We start from the raw sequence: 18,706 nt of genomic DNA, 5'->3' as shown, positions 1-18,706 counted from the left end.
TGGTAATAATATACAGCACAGGGAACATAGTCAATGATATTTTAATAACTTTGTATGTTATATAATGTATAAAAATATCAAATCACTGTTATACATCTGAAGCTAATATAATATTGTAAATCAACTGTACTTCAATTAAAAGACAAAAATAACTGACATTACTTACATATTTCAATCTTTTTTAAAAAGATGATCAAGCCAGTTTTCACAAACGGAAAACTGTGACACTGCCTCATCCTCTCTCGTGCACTTGGCAAAGAAAGATTTCATGTGGAACACAGTGTTTTGTTTTGACCGTGGTAATACTTGATTTCCATACATGAATCATTTCTACTCCAAACTTCCCCATGTATTGTTATCTCTGTCTTTCTTGAAATAGTGCAGCCTCTCAAAACACAATCTGGTTCAGGTTATTATTTCACTGAAAGAACATGCATGTGATCATCAGCTTGTTTCTAGAGGAAATGATCTCTAGGAATCAATTCTTTAGCTTTGTGTGGCTAAAGTAAGTCTGATGGAGACCTTGAGAGATACCAGTTTCGCTCTCTGTCAGCAGACACAACTGAACTAGATACCGTGATTCTTCTGAGTTTGCCTGTATCTGTGTTTAATTAGAAATTTTTACATGACTTCTATCCTAAGTTCTTGGCATGAAATGGAGCAATTTTGGTCCTCATCTTCATGTCATAATCCTTCCTATACTTGAGTAGCAAGACTTATCTTTCTTTTCTCAAAGCTAATTAGGCTCAATAGTCATTCTTTGATAAATTGATCCTACCTCCTAGACTTAATCGTTTTCATTATTCACTGAGCATCTTCCCAATTCATTATGTCTCCTTAGTTTCTGGGAACCTCGAAACACACACACACACATGCACTTTCTCTTGCCATTTTAATGATAGTAATATCACATTTCTGCTCAAAATTATCTTTAGTGCCTACAACATATATCAGCAGTATATTTAAAAGCATGGCGTCTGTCCTCAAAATATGTTTTCAGTGGTTAAATTCTCCTTTATGGCCCTTGAATTCAATTCTGATCTGTGTGACGTTACTAGAACCATTCAAAAGATTCTTTGCTTGTTACTTTTCCTTTCCTGTTGTTTTTTCTAAATTTCTTTGTAATTTTAACCTTGGATTTCTTTAGAATCTTTCATAAAAAACTCTTATTTCCCAGATCATATTTCCTCCCATAGATTAGGAGACCAGAATTTTCATGTGGCTCTCTTCTCACATCCTTTTATCCTACTAATTTTGTCCAGTTATATTGTAATGTTTAGTTCACTATCCTGCTTGTTAATTATCAGGCCCTCTACCCCTTTTTCTCTCCCTTCATGTCATCCCTATAAATTTGTTTGCAACTGGAATACTCAAATACATGTTTCTTCCAACCTACAGCTCTTAATAAGCCAGGATGAGCAGTAAATGTCTACTCGAAAGGCTGACTTACTACCCATTCAATTCTTATTTCCTACCCTCTAAAAGTCCATGAGGCTTTAAAGAGATCTACATTTAAAAGGGAATACAATATGTTAGTTGTGAATGCCTGCCCTACAAATGTGATATTTCAGTTATTTCTGTTTTAAAAATATACCTTAGAGTAAGTATCTTATTTTAGACTGTCACTTACGGTGTTATATAGGTAAATTATGCAAACTCTCATTAACAAAAATAACTTGTTATCCTTTGCAAACACACTTCCAGTTTAAAAAAAAAAAAAAAACTGTTGGGGAACGGAATGGTAGCTGTCTTTTAGTAACCTGCTTTTTTTTTTTTTTCCTAATGGATATAAATCATTAGAAATAAATTGTGTTCTGTCATTGTAGCCGGTAATTGGTGACATTTTCTTGTCACCATGGGATTATAAATAACAGCAATATACATACTGTCAAAAGATTCGTTATGTTATGAAAAACATAAACCAATAGTCTGTTCCTTTTAACTATACTTTGCATATTTTCTATGTTAAGTGTAACACTGATACTTTCACCAATTTTTAAGGAATACTCAACAGCACAGACTTCGTCATTAATAACTTCATATTGTTTCCTTTTGCTTTAAATGTATTTTAATTATTTCTATTTCTTCTATAATGTACCTGGAAAATATATTCTTCAGAGAGAGTTTTGTTTGCAAACAGATATTTTATCCATAAAACAGATAGTGTTTTTTTTTAAAGTGGTAAAATATAAAAGAGATACAAAAGACTGTAAACATTCATTTTAAAATGGGTCATGTTATAAGAATAAAAATACAAGGACCTCAAATTTTTGCTTGTGTAATAAGTAGTGATAATCTGTCCTCAGGCCAAAGAAATAATAATCCATTGGGAAGGAACATTCATGTGGACCAAATCTCTAATTAACTTGCTTCATTAATTATTAAATTAGCCTGCAAAACACAACTTTCCAATTTGACTGTCCTGGCAACGTCACATACCTATCACCTCTTAGACCACCACACCCCATAAAAGAAGATAATATCTCTGTTTCTTACTTTCAGTAGCTTCCATTGCTTCCTGGAAAGAAGTTTTTATTTTCCTTTACTTCCTCAAAATTAAAACAGGACAGCTCCTGCTGGGTTATGGAGAGGGCTCAACAGACAAGCCCATTACAGCTTTTATTTGACCTCTGTCTTTCTGAACAAGTTTATCTATCTGCCTCTCCCTGGACTCATTTTGGGGAACTCTTGCCTTCACGACTTCCCCATTGAGATGATGTGTTCTAAACTTCTCCCTTTGATTTTCTCTTTCCACTTATGCAACAAAGTTTATCTCAGATTCCTTCATTTTGAGAAAATAACATTAGTAATGCTCAAAATTCTCCAAGCTAGGCTTCAATAGTGTATGAACCAAGAACTTCCAGGTGTTCAAGCTGGATTTAGAAAAGGCAGAGGAACCAGAGATCAAATTGCCAACATCCATTGGATCATAGAAAAAGAATTTCAGAAAAATATATACTTATGCTAAAACCTTTGACTGTGTGAATCACAACACACTGTGGAAAATTCTTCAAGAAATGGGAATATCAGATCACCTTACCTGCCTCCTGAGAAACCTTTATGCAAGTCAAGAAGCAACAATTAGAATCAGACATGGAACAATGGACTAGTTCCAAATAGGGAAAGGAGTACGTCAGAGCTGTATATTATCACCCTGCTTATTTGACTCATATGCAGAGTACATCATGTGAAATGCTGGGCTGCATGAAGCACAAGCTGGAATCAAGATTGCTGGGAGAAATAGCAATAACCTCAGATATGCAGATGACCCCATCCTTATGGCAGAAAGTGAAAAGGAACTAAAGAGTCTCTTGATGAAAGAGGAGAGTGAAAAAGCTGGCTTAAAACTTAACATTCAAAAAACAAAGATCATGGCATCTGGTCCCATCACTTTGCGGCAAATAGTGGAAATGCTGACGGACTTTATTTTCTTGGGCTCCAAAATTCAGTGTGGACAGTGATTGCAGCCGCGAAATTAAAAGACACTTGCTCCTTGGAAGAAAATCTATGAGAAATCTGGACAGCATATTAAAAAGCAGAGATATTACTTTGCCAACAAAAGTCCCTATAGTCAAAGCTATGGTTTTTCCAGTAGTCATGAATGGATGTAAGAGTTGGACCATAAAGAAGGCTGAGTGCCAAAGGATTGATGATTTTGAATTGTGGTGTTGAAGAGGACTCTTGAGAGTCCCTTGGACTGCAAGGAGATCAATCCAGTCAATCCTAAAGGTAATCAATTAGAATATTCATTGGAAGGACTGATGCTGAAGCTGAAGCTCCAATCCTTTGGCCACCTAATGGGAAGAACTGCCTCATTAGAAAAGACCCTGATGCTGGGAAAGACTGAAGGCAGGAGGAGAAGGGGACGACAGAGGCTGAGATGATTGGATGGCATCACTGACTCAATGGACATGAGATTGAGCAAGCTCTGGGAGTTGGTGATGGACAGGGAAGCCTGGTGTGCTACAATCCATGGGGTCACAAAAAGTCAAACACAACTGAACGACTGAACAACAACAAAAAGGTTTTTCCTTACTTTGTTTTGCAATTATTCATTCAATAAACATAGTCACGGTGTTGCATCTTTCTCTTCAGGGGCTGCAAAGCTGAAAGCCAAGACCTTCCAGGGTTGGTAGTGAAGAAGCTTAGTAATAACTCTAATAGAGCTCCAGATACTTGTAATTTCAGAGCTCTTCATCACATTTTTGTCTCTTTCATTATTTTTGCATTAATTTCTTGTTATTTTGGGCACTACAGCATTCATCTGTCCCTTTTTGTCTCTAAAGTTTAGCCCTTTAGCAAAGTGATCCTTTTACTAATCAAGTCACCAAATCTTTTTTGTTTCCTGGACTGCATCTAAGTTATGTTTGATTTTGAATTCTGCTTTTTCTTTGTTAGCCTCCTGATGTTTCTTTGATTTCCATTCTTCTTCCTACTTAAAATCATATTGCCATCACAAGCTGTAAAATGAGTCTCTTTCACACTGGATATTTTTTAAAGAAATTTTCCAAACATAAACTGCTATAACATTTTGTCAAAAAATGAACTCGCATGACTTATATATTTTTCACCATGGCAGTCAAAACTATTTGCCAAAGTGGAACTCAATTTTCTACTTTTTATTCCCACTTAACATTTCCAAATCACTTCCAAAATTTCAACATGATTATTGAATACTTTGTCTTACTTTCCTACTTGAAATCTTTTCACTGCTCTATAGTTTCATCAAATTCAACCTATTTATTTATTTCAAAGCTACTTTTGTCCCTAGAATACAGGGAGCATATATATTACTTCATTCACATTTCTGCATTTCTTTTGTCTCCTTTCCTTACATTTAGAAATTTTTATTTCTTTCCTCCAATTCTCTTGATTCCTGGCTCCATAAAATGTCTGTTCACCAAAAACAAGAAGTTGAATCAATCTTCTTAGGAAGATTTCAATCCTCTAAGCTTATCTTTCCCTGGTCGCTTAGACAGTGAAGCGTCTGCTTGCAATGCAGGAGGCCCAGGTTTGATCCTTGGGTCAGGAAGATCCCCTGGAGAAGGAAATGGCAACCCACTCCAGTATTCTTGCATGAACGGAGGAGGCTGGTAGGCTACAGTCCGTGGGGTTGCAAAGAGTCAGACGTTTCTGAGCAACTTCACTTTCACTTTCAAGCTTATCTTTCTTGTTATTTCAACACCAAATAATCTTATCTTCCTTTCTTTACCTGAGATTCCTCTGAAGACATCATAATGGACTCTTTTTATTGGCTGCCATTCTGTGAATCAACCACGTACTTTCTTGACACTTGGCTTGATCATGCTAAGCTGGCAATCTGCATTACCTTCCTAGCTACTGTTTATGGGTAATCCTGCCAGCTTTTGTGGCTTCACTTAAGTACATCTTCATTTTGGTTGTTCCAAAGTGCAACTAGCTGACCTACCGCCAAATTCCCACGGTGCCTTTCCCTCTAGTTCTTCCATGACATTTAGCATTTACTGCATTGTTATTGTTCAGTCGCTAGGTTGTGTCCAACTCTTGGTGACCCCTTGGACTGTAGCCCTCCAGGCTCCTGTCTTCCACTCTCTCTTGGAGTTTACTCTAATTCATGTCTATTGAATGGGTGATGCTATCTAACCATCTGATTTTCTGCTGCCCCCTTCTCCTTTTGCCTTCAATCTTTCCCAGCATCAGCATCTTTTCTAATGAATCAGCTTTTTGCATCAGGAGGTCAAAGTACTGCAGCTTCAGCAACAGTCCTTCCAATGAATATTCAGGGTTTTCTACATTATATTGAATTTATCTATGTATCTATCTTTTTCTCTCCCCTCTATCTTAAAAGCCTAGAAAAGAGGTGCAAGGCCTTAAAAGCAAAGGAACAGAAGAGCTACACCCAAAACAGGTGCCCAGTTAAATTTTTCAACAACCAAATGAAGAAATGTTCATTGAACTATGCATAATGTCAGAAAGTTTGTGGGAGGAAGAAAGAGAAAAACTTAGTTCTTTGTAGATGAACATTGTGGTCTTCTTGGTGGGGAAATAGATATTTGTATACTCCAACCTACAAAAATATGTTATAAAGAGCTTTATATTGTGGAAGTGTTTTTAAAACTACATTTGTGAAAAGGAGAATGAATGCATTGGCTTCCATGACATATGGTTTTAATTAGAATTCAGACCATTTGTGCAGCCCTTATTATGGTTTCTTCTTATTTGCATTCACTGGATTTTCTTTCCTAAATGATTTATACACTTGCATAACTTGAAATTTTAAGCATTGAATTTATTGCACATTGTCATTATACATTAAAATTATTTTTATAATCTTGAGTACTTTAATAGATCATATGTTCTTATGCATATAATTTATGTTAGGAATTTTTTTTAGCAAGCTTTACACTGTCATTTGGAGCACTTTAGAAATCAATATCATAGAATCCTATAAGGAGAAAAAAATATTTCCAAAAGTACTCCCCTGTGTTCCCATTAATTTGTGTATTATCAAAGTCTTTATTAGGAATATAGTTGCTAATGTAAGCCTATAATAAACAGAGTATAATTGAATTTTCAATATTTTGTCATCTGGGAGTAATTTCCTTACAAGACCTCTGCTCCATCTTCTGACTAATTGTCAGCAGTTACTCAGTATTACCACATTAATGTCACCAAACATTGTAAAAATATCTACCTGATTGCATTATATTTAAAGATATTCATTTCAAGCTCTTGGTATTTTCTCTTTAAATTATTTACCTCAATTTTAAATATCATTTAGAATGCAGTAAATGTAATGAGCCGACATGTTTTGAAAATACAAATTCAGACGTGAGCGCAGATTTGTTGGGTAGACAGTAAAGACAGTCATGTTGGGAGTCCCAGAGCATCGGAACAGCCTGGTGGTAGAGCAGGGGACTGGCTGGATCAGTCAGGGCTCCTGCTTAGACAGTGGACATCAGACCCTCTCCTTCACTGGGTTCAGCTTGCTTTTTGGTCTGTTACTTTTTTTTTTTTTGTCTTTTCTGTGATCCTTATCTGGGTAGATCAGATTATGACACTATTATGCTAAATGATATCCTACATATTATCAAATCTAAAGGCAATAACAGTTGAACATACTAGACACAGGTGCGTTGGTGGGAAAGAGGGAAAAACTTTATTGCTGGTAGTGCCATATGGTTAGATTTGAACCTTTTTCTAATCCAGAACGCAAGACAGCATCCCTGGGACAATTCGGGTTTCTCTGTTGTTCCAGTATAATCAATACTATCTCCTTTCACTCTTACACATGTCTTGATTTGGTCATTAAATTAAATGGTCACTCAACCTGTAACACATTTTTAGCTTAGCACTTCTTTTATTTCCCAGACGGCTTGCTAATGACCTGTACAGTTAGATTGCAACGATTGTGTTCCTACTCAGGAATTCTACATTTGACCTATTTTGCAAAAACTCAGACTCTTTGTTCAACAGTCAAATACTGTTCAACAATTAAATTTTGACTGTGGATATGAGCATGGTCGATTTTTTTAATCCTAACATTTTCATCGTTTGCTTGTCAGTGATACAACATGCATATAAAACACAATATATAAATATATGATGATATGCATATGATTTAAAATTTTTAATTTGGAAGAAAATTTTCCAAGGAGGAGTCTTCACAGTGTATGAATGCAGGAAGGCCTGGTGATGCTAACCTAGTATTGTACACGCTTACGTGTGTTCTCAATTAACTTCATCGCAGCAACGTTTGAGGGGATGTTTTATCATGTGATCATGGAAAGGGACATCTCTGTATGTGAGTCAAATCAGCACATTTGGCAAAAATGAGAAGTTGTGGTTTCGGATGGCATAGATGAACTCAGGTACAGCAAACATTGACGGGCACCCGCGATGCCCAAAGCCCTGTGCTCAGCTGTGGGAGCATGCAGAGAGAAGGCGGCTTCCTTGAGGGGACGGTGGCTCAGAAGTGGAAGTGGACAGCTCCCAATTAGCAGTCAGCTTCTCCCTGCAGACTGTGCTCAGCTTCTCAAAGGCAGTGAGGGTAGGTTATTGTTACTCCTATTTTATAAATGAGGAAAGTGAGGAATAGAGAGATTTATCTCTTTGTCTGTCTCGAGCATCTCCTTATGCCATTGTGGTGAACCAGACAGATACATCCTGTCCTCATGGGGGTTTGCAAGTCTAGTGAGAGAAACAGAGCTTCCACAAGCTCATGAAATCACTCCACATCTAAGGAAAGGAGCTAGCTTAGGTGGACTTAGCTAGTTTCGGGGTGGATGAGGGATGGAGGTCTTTGAATCAGGGGGTCAAGGAAGTCTTTCCTGAAATGTGACAAGTTTAAACCTGAGACTTTAAAGATCAGAATGAGTGAGTCAAGAGAGGCAGTGGAAGAGGTTGCAGGTAGAAAGAAAGCTCCGCGAAGGCCTAAGGAATGCAAGAGCTTGCAGGAGCATTTGAGAACCTGAAGACAGAACACTAAAGGGTAACTTAACCATCAAGGCGGGTGTGACTTATGAAATAAGGCTGGTCAAGAAAGCTGGGCTTGGCAGAGCTTGGGTTTTAAAGGCACATGAACTTGCAGCAAATATATGTTGGGCCCCACAAGTCTGTCCCCAGCCCCAAATTGCAGTGGGAAGCCATGAAAGGGTTTCGAGCTGGGAGAGATGTGATCCAATTTGCCCAAGATCCCAGAGCTAAAAATTCCAAGAGCTGGAAGCAGTCTCAGGCCAAGCTGATTTCAGGGCCCCACTCCACATTCTAACACACCATTTCCCCAGAGACTTGACTGACTGAGAATGTGGCAGAAGGTGCATGCATAGAGAGGCACCCACAAAGCATGTGGTGATTCTAAGCAAGAAGAAGTCACATCCACTGGGGCTTTTGTTTTAAAGTCCAAGGGAGGAGGAAGTGGCATATGTCTGGAGGCTAAAGGTTCAGGAAAAGGAAAGAACATAAAATGTAGCAGACACGGAACCTCCACTGACATGTGCCACCCCTCGGGGATGTGCACACGGAATCGCAAAGGTTGGCTGAAGAAAGACTGAATGGGGCTTTACATGCTTGTCTGGGACTCTGTGATCTTTGTATATAATTCAGGAATTATCAAAGAGTCAGGGTAGGTATCTGAGTCAAATAATATGACTAGAGCTGCGCTTTAAAAATAATACCATAATGAAAAAGAATTTGTATAACTGAATCACTTGGCTGTATAGTAGAAATCAACACAACATTGTACATCAACTAGACTTTAATGAAATAAATTTATACCTGTGATGGATTCATTTTGATATTTGGCAAAACTAATACAATTATGTAAAGTTTAAAAATAAAATAAAATTTAAAAAATTTAAAAAAATAAATAAATTTTTTTAAAATGAGGGAATTCCCTGGTGGTCCAGTAGTTAGGAATCGGCACTTTCTCTGTCCTGGGATGGGTTCAGTCTCTGGTGGGAGGATTTAAGATCCTGCAAGCCATGCCATGAGACCAAAAATAATTTTTAAAATAAACATTAAAAATATTTCTGTGTATATACACACACACACACACACATATGTATATGTATATAAGCTCTATCCTGTCCAACTCTTTGTGACCCCATGGACTGCAGCCTACCAGGCTCCTCTGTCCATGGGATTATCCCAGTGAGAATACTGGAGTGGGTTGCCATGTCCTCCTCCAGGAGATCTAGCCCATCCAGGGACTGAACCTGTCTCTCGCATTGCAGAAGAATTCTTTACTGCTGAGCCACTGGGGAAGCCCAGTACCTATGTATACCCACACCTATATCCAGAGTATAAAGACTGGCTCTAGAGTCAGACTGCCTGATCCCATGTTCAAGTTACACCACCAACTAGTTCTGTGGCCTTAGATAGTTCGCTTCATCTCTTGGTGTCTCCATTTCCTCAAGTTTAAGCGGGGTTAATCATAGTGGTGAAGACTGTTGTCATGGCCTGCCTGCCATCTGCCCCACACTGTGGGGGTTGCTCCAAGATGTTGCTTCGTATCTGATGGCCCGTGCTCTGGAACCACTGCAAAGAAGATTTTTAAAGGCAGTTTAGTAGCTGAATTTGTGGACCATTTTGGAGCACATTTTTTTTTGTTGTTTGAAAAGGTGAACACTAGCCAAGATTTCAGGCAAACAATGAGCAAGAAATTTCCCTTCATCATGGAAGTTTATTACAAATCTATTGAACACTCTAGAATGTACACAGTCAAAAAACAAGGTCAAGAAAAATGACTGAACAGCAAAAATTAGAAATTACCATCGATCAAAGTTTGCCCTATTTCATAGTAGCAGGCAGGATTAAAATTCCATAGTTGACATGGATGATTTTTGAAATATTTAAGGCCAAATGTAAATTCTAATTAAGTCAGAGGTTTTATTCTTTGGGCTGACTGTGAAGAAATTGATGGAAGGTTTATGTTATGAATGGAGTTATGTTTATACTACTCAGAATAAAGTGGTTCTCAAAAATAATAATAATAGCACCAACTTCACAATGCTGTTGAGCAGAGTAAATTAGATGATCATTGTAGAGAGTTCCCAGGGCGCTTGACTTACAGTCAGTACTCAATGCCTGTTCACTACTTCAGAAAAAGAACTGGTGCAGGAACTCCTGCAGGAGCTAGTTAAGATTCAGCTAGAGTGAAAGGAAAGGAAAAGTTAAGGGATGGAGTGCAAGGACAAATCACCACATTTGACCAGAAACTCCGTAAGAGAAGGAGCCACAACCACTTGGCTTCCCGTCACATCCCCCCATGGCTCGCCTGGGGCCTGGCGTGGAGGACGCGTGTGGTATGTGTGGATTTGAATTGAACTCACCCATGATGTGCTCAATAAATGCACATGCTCTGCTGTGGATCCGTTTTGCTCGTGGGTAGCATATGCATATGCTGCTGATGATATGGATCCGTTTTGATAATATCAAGACAAACATCTTGAACTCCACATAAAAAAATAAACTAACAGAGGGAGAGATACTCAACATTTATTATTTCAAATGTCTCCCAACTGTGAGGGTTTATGTTAGCTCGCAAAACTCACCAATTTCCAGAAATTTAACCAAGGCCACATCTCACTTTGCCAATTCAGCAGGCGGGCGATTGGTTCACTGGTGACGCAACTGAGGTTAACCCAGGCTTTGGCTGACATCCCAGAATAATCTAGGGACATCTCTTGAAAGTCTCTGCCACGTGCCCTCTCTGCCTTCCTGACCCGGAACCTCCTCTCGTTGGGCCCCCCACCCCACGTGTGGGGGAAGTGGATGAGTTTGTGGGATGGAGGACTGCTCTCACTGCCTCTGGGTTCAGCTGAGGACCCACGTGCACCGGAAACCTCCCTATGCTGGAGCTTTTCCGCTGACCTGGTCCCGGTGGGAGGTGTGTGCTCCAATCAGGGATGAGATGGACAGCTGAACAGGGGCCTGACCGACGTTGAACCCAGGCGTGAGAACAGGTGCTTTTGACAGCTAGGAAAGAATTGGTCTGAGAATCCCCCTGACAAAGGGGAATCAGAGAAATTAGAGACAGGAGAAAACCTATTAGTCAATTCCCTTGCCAAAGATAAATTGATCCCTAGTGTGTCTTCTGAGTTTCCTGTCCTCTGCAGTTATATCTGTGTCAACGTGTAAGGATGAGGGGCCCGGGGAATGTGGACGAAAGAGGCAGGAATCCAGGCTGGGTTAGGTACTGGGATGAAAACAGATCTGTAGGCATTAAAGGAAAAGGAATGATATGGGGGAAGAAGCACAGTTGACCTTTTTTAGGGCTGGAGATTTGAAGAGAGATAGAAAATCCCATGCAAGAGTCTGTGGTTATGGTTTTCTTAATGAAGAGCTAAGTATTATTTATCCAAAGGGAAGAAGGGCTCTTGTTCAGCATTGGCTCATTTTTTGCCACAAAGTAAAGGTGTTGAGTAAATATTTTTGACATCGCAAGATTAGAATATGTGTTTTGCTTTGGATTCCAGTGACAGAGAAGCCTCCTGGGATAATGTGCTCATACAATGTATTGAAGAGGGAATTGTATGATAATTAGCTAAAATGTGGATTTAATTGACTATCTATAGTCACTTAAGCGTGCCAAAGAATCCTGTTGCTAAAGATAAGATCATATTGAGATGCAAGCAGGTAGAGAATGATCAGTTCTTATTTGCTTAGACCATTTTTCTCATCTTGTATAAGAAGAAAGGAGATAATTCTCAAAGAAGCTGTGCATTAGGCCTTTGTCTTGCTTTTAATCACAGTAAACTAGATGGCTGATTAATTGAATTGACTTAGATTGTCTGACGTTTTTACACTGCTTCGTATTTTTTGGGTGTTTTCAAATTGTACGCAGACATTTTGTTGCATGTCTCATATTCACAATGACAGCTGAGCAGCGTCATTCCCAGCCAGCCTCAGCCCCTGTCTCATTCATGGTGTGAGTGAAGGACTTGGGCAGGAAGCATTAAGAGCGACTTTCCTTCTCTTGTAATGTATTCATTTTCCAAACTATCATCAGGGTACACTCTCCTTGATGCTGTTTTCTTCTTAGATTTCAAGTCTTTGGTGCTAAGACTGCCGCTCGAATTCCAGCCCTCCACGACCCTAGACGCTGGCCTGATCTTCAGCCAGATCCACTCTGAGCTCAGAAGACAGGCCCAGGGTGGGGCCACAAGCCCCCAGTTCATCTGACCTTTAAAAACCTCTTTTCATGAGCCTGTTGTCTTGATCCCACTTCCGGCTTGTGAGCTCATGTGATTCAGGGCACCTGATGCAGGGCCCAGGTGGCATCTTGACCCCCTGATGTTCAGGTCACGGCTTCCCCCATGCCTGTCACCCTGTATGCTTCTCACCGTCCCAGATCCTTATCTGAAACCCACGGGCTGGGACCACACACAACCGACCCTCCTAAAAAACAACTGATGTGACGCTTGTTGAAACAGTAAGGAAGGCTTCACTCAGGACAGCTGGCAGCGGTGCCCGATGATCGTAGTGTTACTAGAGCTGAACACTCGAGTAGGTGGGGGACTTACCACCACAGAGTAGGCTGGGGGGATTCATGGATATAGCAGTATCACGAGGGGATGTCAGGCGTGGCGGAGTTCTTGTGAAACTGACTTAAATGGACAGTTCTTGCTGAAGGCAGGCCGAGGTCTTATGCAGCAAAGGTTGGGGAGTGAGGATATATTCAATTGTGGAGGGAGATGGATTCTCTCTGGACAGATGTGGCCGGAGTCTTGTTAAAACCGGGCTGTGCCGGCCCCACAGGAGGGGCTGAGCTCTCAGAAGAGTGTGTCATGCGGTAATGTTTATTTGAAAGTTGCTTCCCTGGTGGCTCAGTGGTAGAGAACCCACCTGGCAATGCAGGAGACGCAGGAGAGGCAGATTTGATCCCTGGGTTGGGAAGGTCCCCTGGAGAAGGGAACAGCAACCCACTCCAGTGTTCTTGCCTGAAAAATCCCACGGACAGAGGAGCCTGGCAGGCTGCAGTCCCTGGGGTCACAAGAGTCAGACAGGACTAAGTGACTGAACAACAAACAATAATATTTAAAAGTTGTTAAAAGTCCTCTTCACAAGAAAAAAATAATTGTTACCATATATTGTTGTTGTTCAGTCATTCAGTCGTGTCTGACTCTTTTGTGACCCCATGGACTGTACCTGCCAGGGTCCTCTGTCCTTGGGATTTCCCAAGCAGAAATACTGGAGTGGGTTGCCATTTCCTTCTCCAGGGGATCTTCCCAACCATGGCCTGAACCCGCATCTCCTGCCTGGAAGGCAGATCCTTTACCTCTGAGCCGCCTAGTGATGGATGTTAACTTGACTAAGTGGTGGTCATTTTGCATGTGTACAAATACCAAATCATTGTGTTGTACCTCTGAAGTGAATATAGTGCTGTATGCCCATTATATCTAAATAAAAAGAGGTAAGTAAAAGAGAAAGTTAGGGTTAAAAAAAATGGTCAAGGAGAGAGCGTTTGTCAGTATGAAAAGCAACAGTTTTATCCTAAAACCTTGTATAAAAAGTCAGGTCTTTATGGCTGTACCAGTGGCAGGACTGTTTCCAGGGACAGACCGTGCTTGCATTTAAACTCATTTCACCACAGGCATCCTCAGACAGAGGGTCATTTTTTTTTAATTGGGGTACAATTGCTTTACAATGCTGTGTTAGTTCTGCTGTAAAGCAACACGAATCACCTGTGTGCACGCAGATATCCCCTCCCTTTTGGAGCCCTTCACACTCCCACCAGCACCCCCTTGCCACCCATCTAGGTCACCATGGAGCTGAGCTCCCCGTGCTGTTCAGGAGAAGGTCATCTTTGTCTCCTCCCTTCTGCCACCCACATCGGGCTGGGAAATCTGGCCTGAAGCTTTCACTCAAGGCAGATCCTGGGATTCGAGGAGAGCCTGGGAAGATGGCTCTGTAACAATGCTCCAGTCTTTCACACTTACCCTGCGAAGTAGATCTGATCAAATGAAGAAATACATGCGACTCACATGTGACGTTTTATTCAGAGCCAAAATTATAAGGGAAGGGAGTTCATGTGTTTATACTCAGAGCAATTGGCCAAGTTTTCTTTCTAAACGTCTTGTGCCGTTCAGTTTATTTTTTCTTGAAAGTATCAACTGTTCTTCATTTAGTACCAGGACTTAGAAGACTGTAGAGTGAAGGCAATGGCACCCCACTCCAGTACTCTTGCCTGGAAAATCCCATGGATGGAGGCATGGGGTCGCGAAGAGTCGGGCACGACTGAGCGACTTCACTTTCACTTTTCACTTTCATGCATTGGAGAAGGAAATGGCAACCCACTCCAGTGTTCTTGCCTGGAGAATCCCAGGGACAGAGGAGCCTGGTGGGCTGCACAGAGTCGGACATGACTGAAGCGACTTAGCAGCAGCAGCAGCAGAGTGAAGGCAGGTAGAGTTGCTGAAGAATGCTCTGGTTGTGCATGTTGACAAACCAAGAGTACAAACAAAGAAAGGGATTTGGTATATTAATGGCCTTCCCCTTCCCCAAAATTTCTACTTCAGTAGCCCTTGAACAAGTTAGAAAATTAGTACGGTGAATGGGCTGTTTTAGCTCCTTTCCATTGGCTTTTCAAATGCCACCAATATTGAAATATTTGTGTTTGCTTGGCTGGCAGAGCGGATACTCAAGGTTCTCCAAAAATGCAACTCTGTTCTTCCGGCAACTTGAACCTTCACACTGGCCTTCCCCTTGTCTCCACAGTTTCCTGCTTACTCCCTCCTCTAATTACTCGTCCTTTTTTCAGAGTCTTTTCATGACTCTTTTAATGTTCTCCTTTATTCCCTCTTGCCTGCATTCCACATTTCTTTTCCACCCCCGGCTTTATTTGGCTACAAGTGCCGAAGACTTGTATTGAGTCTCAAGGCCGAATAATAAGCACCATCTCCCACAAAACAATTGTATGGATTTTCTATTGAAAATAGCGTTCTCCTGGCCTTAGTGCACGGGGATTTAAAAGCTAGATCGACAGCCCCCCAAAGAAGAGCTTCGTGAGACAGATTAGCAAAGTGTTCTTCAGCTCTTGACTCATTTTTCTGTATATGAAATGTTTTACCACAAATGCATCATCACACATCCCAAAAAGAAACCTCCTTCTGCTTGTCAAAGTCAAATTCAGACTTCATCCAGACATTAAATCAAGAGAAGGGTGAGCGTGAATGTGTCTGTACAAGCAAGGGATCTTATAAGGTAGATCTGGCAAGTGGATCTTTTACTGTGTGTCTTGTATAACAGGTTACCAGGACTCTGTCCCACAAAGATTCATCACAATACTTGGTACTTATTTGGTAGAATAACTTATCTGTGAAAAGTTATTTTTTAAATAGGTAAAAATAAAATAACTGGAAAGTGAAATTTTTTTTTTAATAAAAGGGAATTTTTATGGTCTGTTTATCCTTTTTTCTGCCCCTAAAGATAAATTATTTCAACAAGCAACTGATATAAACTGAGAGTTTCTTTAAGTGGTTAGAAGATGACAGGTGTATGTATTTTAATTCTTTCAAGAGACACAGTGTTTACAGAATCAGTTATCGTTCATATTGTTTTCCAATAGCATTCTTATAAAGTAACTAGATGGACATCTAAATTGCATTTTAAAAATTGTGTCACCTTTGATCCTGTACCTAGGAAAAGTAATGTTTACCTTACAAAGATGAAAACTCTACTGAGGATATTATAAATTAACATCACGTTATTATGTCATAAGTGGCAGAATCTCGCTACTTATTGACTTTAAATGTAAAAAGAGAAGGTGAATCCTGAACAGAATAGTGAGTCACTGTTTGGAGAAAATCAATCATCCAATCAATCAGAATTCACAGAAGAATCTTTGTGGCTTTGGCTTAAACATTTTAGTAAACACATCAGAGCATGATTAGGAACCCTAAAGATTGTGAACAGTCAGTAATTTATCCCAAGAGTGGGTTCTTACAAAAGAGAACCTCTCAAGAAAGTTTGGGGACTGCTAACTCAGAAGGATTTTTAACATTATATATTTTTGAAAGTGTTTGTGCTTTGAAGACAAAGAATGATATACAAAATAAAATTCTTAAATTCTAAGGGATAGTAATTAGAAATTAAAAAAATAATTTAGTCTTGCTTTGGGATTGCTCTTCTCCATATGGGTAAGTAAATATGTAAGCATACATCTGTTCCCTTGAATGGAGAATGGGCTTTCACAAATTATGAAGAGCTTAAGAACTCTTGGGAATTATGCTTTTTTTTCAACCATCTGGATATCGCGGGTTGCTTTTCTTTTCTCGGTGGCGCTCTCTTCTTCATTCCAGTTGTTCCCATCCTAGCTCAGAGATCCATCACCACTTCTCTAGGATTCACCTCCTACCTGCTCCCCCTAACTTGTCAATCTTCCCTCTCCACCCTCTGCCATGACTAAGGCGAGCTTCCCCAACACAGTTTCTTTTATGTCATTTTGCTGAAAAGCAAACTTCTGGTGATGATGATAATAACACTAATAATGTACTAAATATTTATTGAGTGGCCCTACACACTAAACTTTGTTTGATCTTTTGATACGTTTTCTCATTTAATCTTCAAGCCAAGCTTACAAGGTGTGTTTGAGTCTTAACCATGTTTAATAGATAACAGTTTGAGGCTTAAGCATTTAGGTACTTTGCTGGGGCTTCCTCAGCAACTTAAACCCATTCCTTGTCCTCTCACCCTGCAAATGTAAAATATTCTGCCTGACTTCCAGGCACCTTCTTGCTTCCAATGTAATTTTTTCTCTGAAACATTTGGTAGAAGGTTAACTTCATGGAACATCTGGAAATTGACTGCTATTTTGTTGCATTATCTTGCTTTTGCATCTGAAGTTTAGTTGTTAAATGAAATTGAATGTGAGACTCTCTAGCTATCCCAGTTTCTTGAAAATGTTTATCTGTATTTACGAACCCAAGAACCATTTTGAAAGGGTCAGGGGCCAATGACCAAAAGGAGCTGACCCTGCTCCGAGACAAGAGGCTGATAACCAGCATACAGACAGGTGAAGGGGTGATGCTGTGGGGCAGAGGCTGCTGAAGCCCTTCTTTTGTACTGCTTTCCCTAGTCAGGTTTCAAGTCTGGTCCCTTTCATAACTGGAACTTCAAACATCAATTATATGGTACGGTCCCTATAGAAATGTCTAAAGTCATAAAGGAGGGAAAAAGGAAGATGCTGTTCTCCATACATCCCACATCATTAACATGTCAAACGTCCCTTCCCATTTAAATGAAACTGGGATGTTTTCCAACTTTTCATCTTGACTGTGAGTCTAGTTGCCTGTGTCGGGAAGCGAGGGAGGCTCAGATGAAAGTATTAGTTTTGTGTTTCTACTCATCTGATCCCCCCAGCCAGCTGGCCTTCCCACCTGCCCCACCAACTCTGCTCAGAAATTACACGTTCAAACAACTTATCAAAACCAGACCCCCATTGTAGCCATTTCTGCCAAGTGAGCCAATTTGGGTTTCATGGAGGAAATAAAAAGATTAAGGAACTACACCCAGGCCAGAGAAATTAGGCTTCAAAATGGAGCGAAAGGAATTTTGCAGCCATTTTACCTGTTGGGGGAAAAAAAAGAAAAAATGATGTGTAGTCATTTTAAAAATGAGTGATTTTAGCTCAGTGGATCTGACCCAAGTAAAGAAATCTGAGATGTAGCTATTTAACAAAGACTATGTGAAGCAGAGATTTGTGCAACTGTGCATCATATTCTAAACAAGTCGCCGACATCGATTATTATTTCTGGGCAAGCATAAGGCTGCAGTTTCAAAGCCACGTTTTACTAGATGACTCTTTAAAGGTCACTTTACGAAGCATAAGATAATTCCTTCGAGGGCGCCTGGAGCCCACCTCCCTCGGTCGGGTTTTATGTTTCATTGACTGTATTAGCATTGAACTCTTTAAGAATGACAGGCTGCAGTCGGAGGATCCCAGGTGGGCCATGGGATCTGCGGGGCCAGCTGTTCCTTAGCTCAGATAATTCTTCTTTTTGAGATTTACAGATCCGTTTGCATTTGACAGACCCGGCATGTCTTTGTACTGCCCAGTCCTGATGTTTTTAAAGGAAAGCAGCTTAATAATTTATTAACTGCTACATTTCCTCTGGGTTTTATCTGTGTGATGCTGAGTTGAATCCCAGAACATGATAAATCGGAAGAATTTTGCAGAAGCCCATTCTCGAAGACAGCCAGGGCCTCTTTGTTATTGAGGTTGTTG

The 18,706-nt window shown here is 40.1% G+C and overlaps 1 protein-coding gene and 1 pseudogene across 1 annotated transcript in view; both read left to right on the top strand.

The window, feature by feature from the left end:
* TENM3 (teneurin transmembrane protein 3) overlaps window positions 1–18,706 on the top strand; it is a 622,438-nt gene that overhangs the window by 212,074 nt on the left and 391,658 nt on the right.
* LOC138985917 (protein CEBPZOS-like) lies at window positions 9,997–10,244 on the top strand (annotated as a pseudogene).

This window comes from Bos mutus, chromosome 27 (genome assembly GCF_027580195.1).
Source record: "Bos mutus isolate GX-2022 chromosome 27, NWIPB_WYAK_1.1, whole genome shotgun sequence".
NCBI classification, from domain to species: Eukaryota; Metazoa; Chordata; class Mammalia; order Artiodactyla; family Bovidae; genus Bos; species Bos mutus.
Note: the sequence above shows the minus strand (reverse complement) of the source record. Positions and strands in the feature narration are given on the sequence as shown.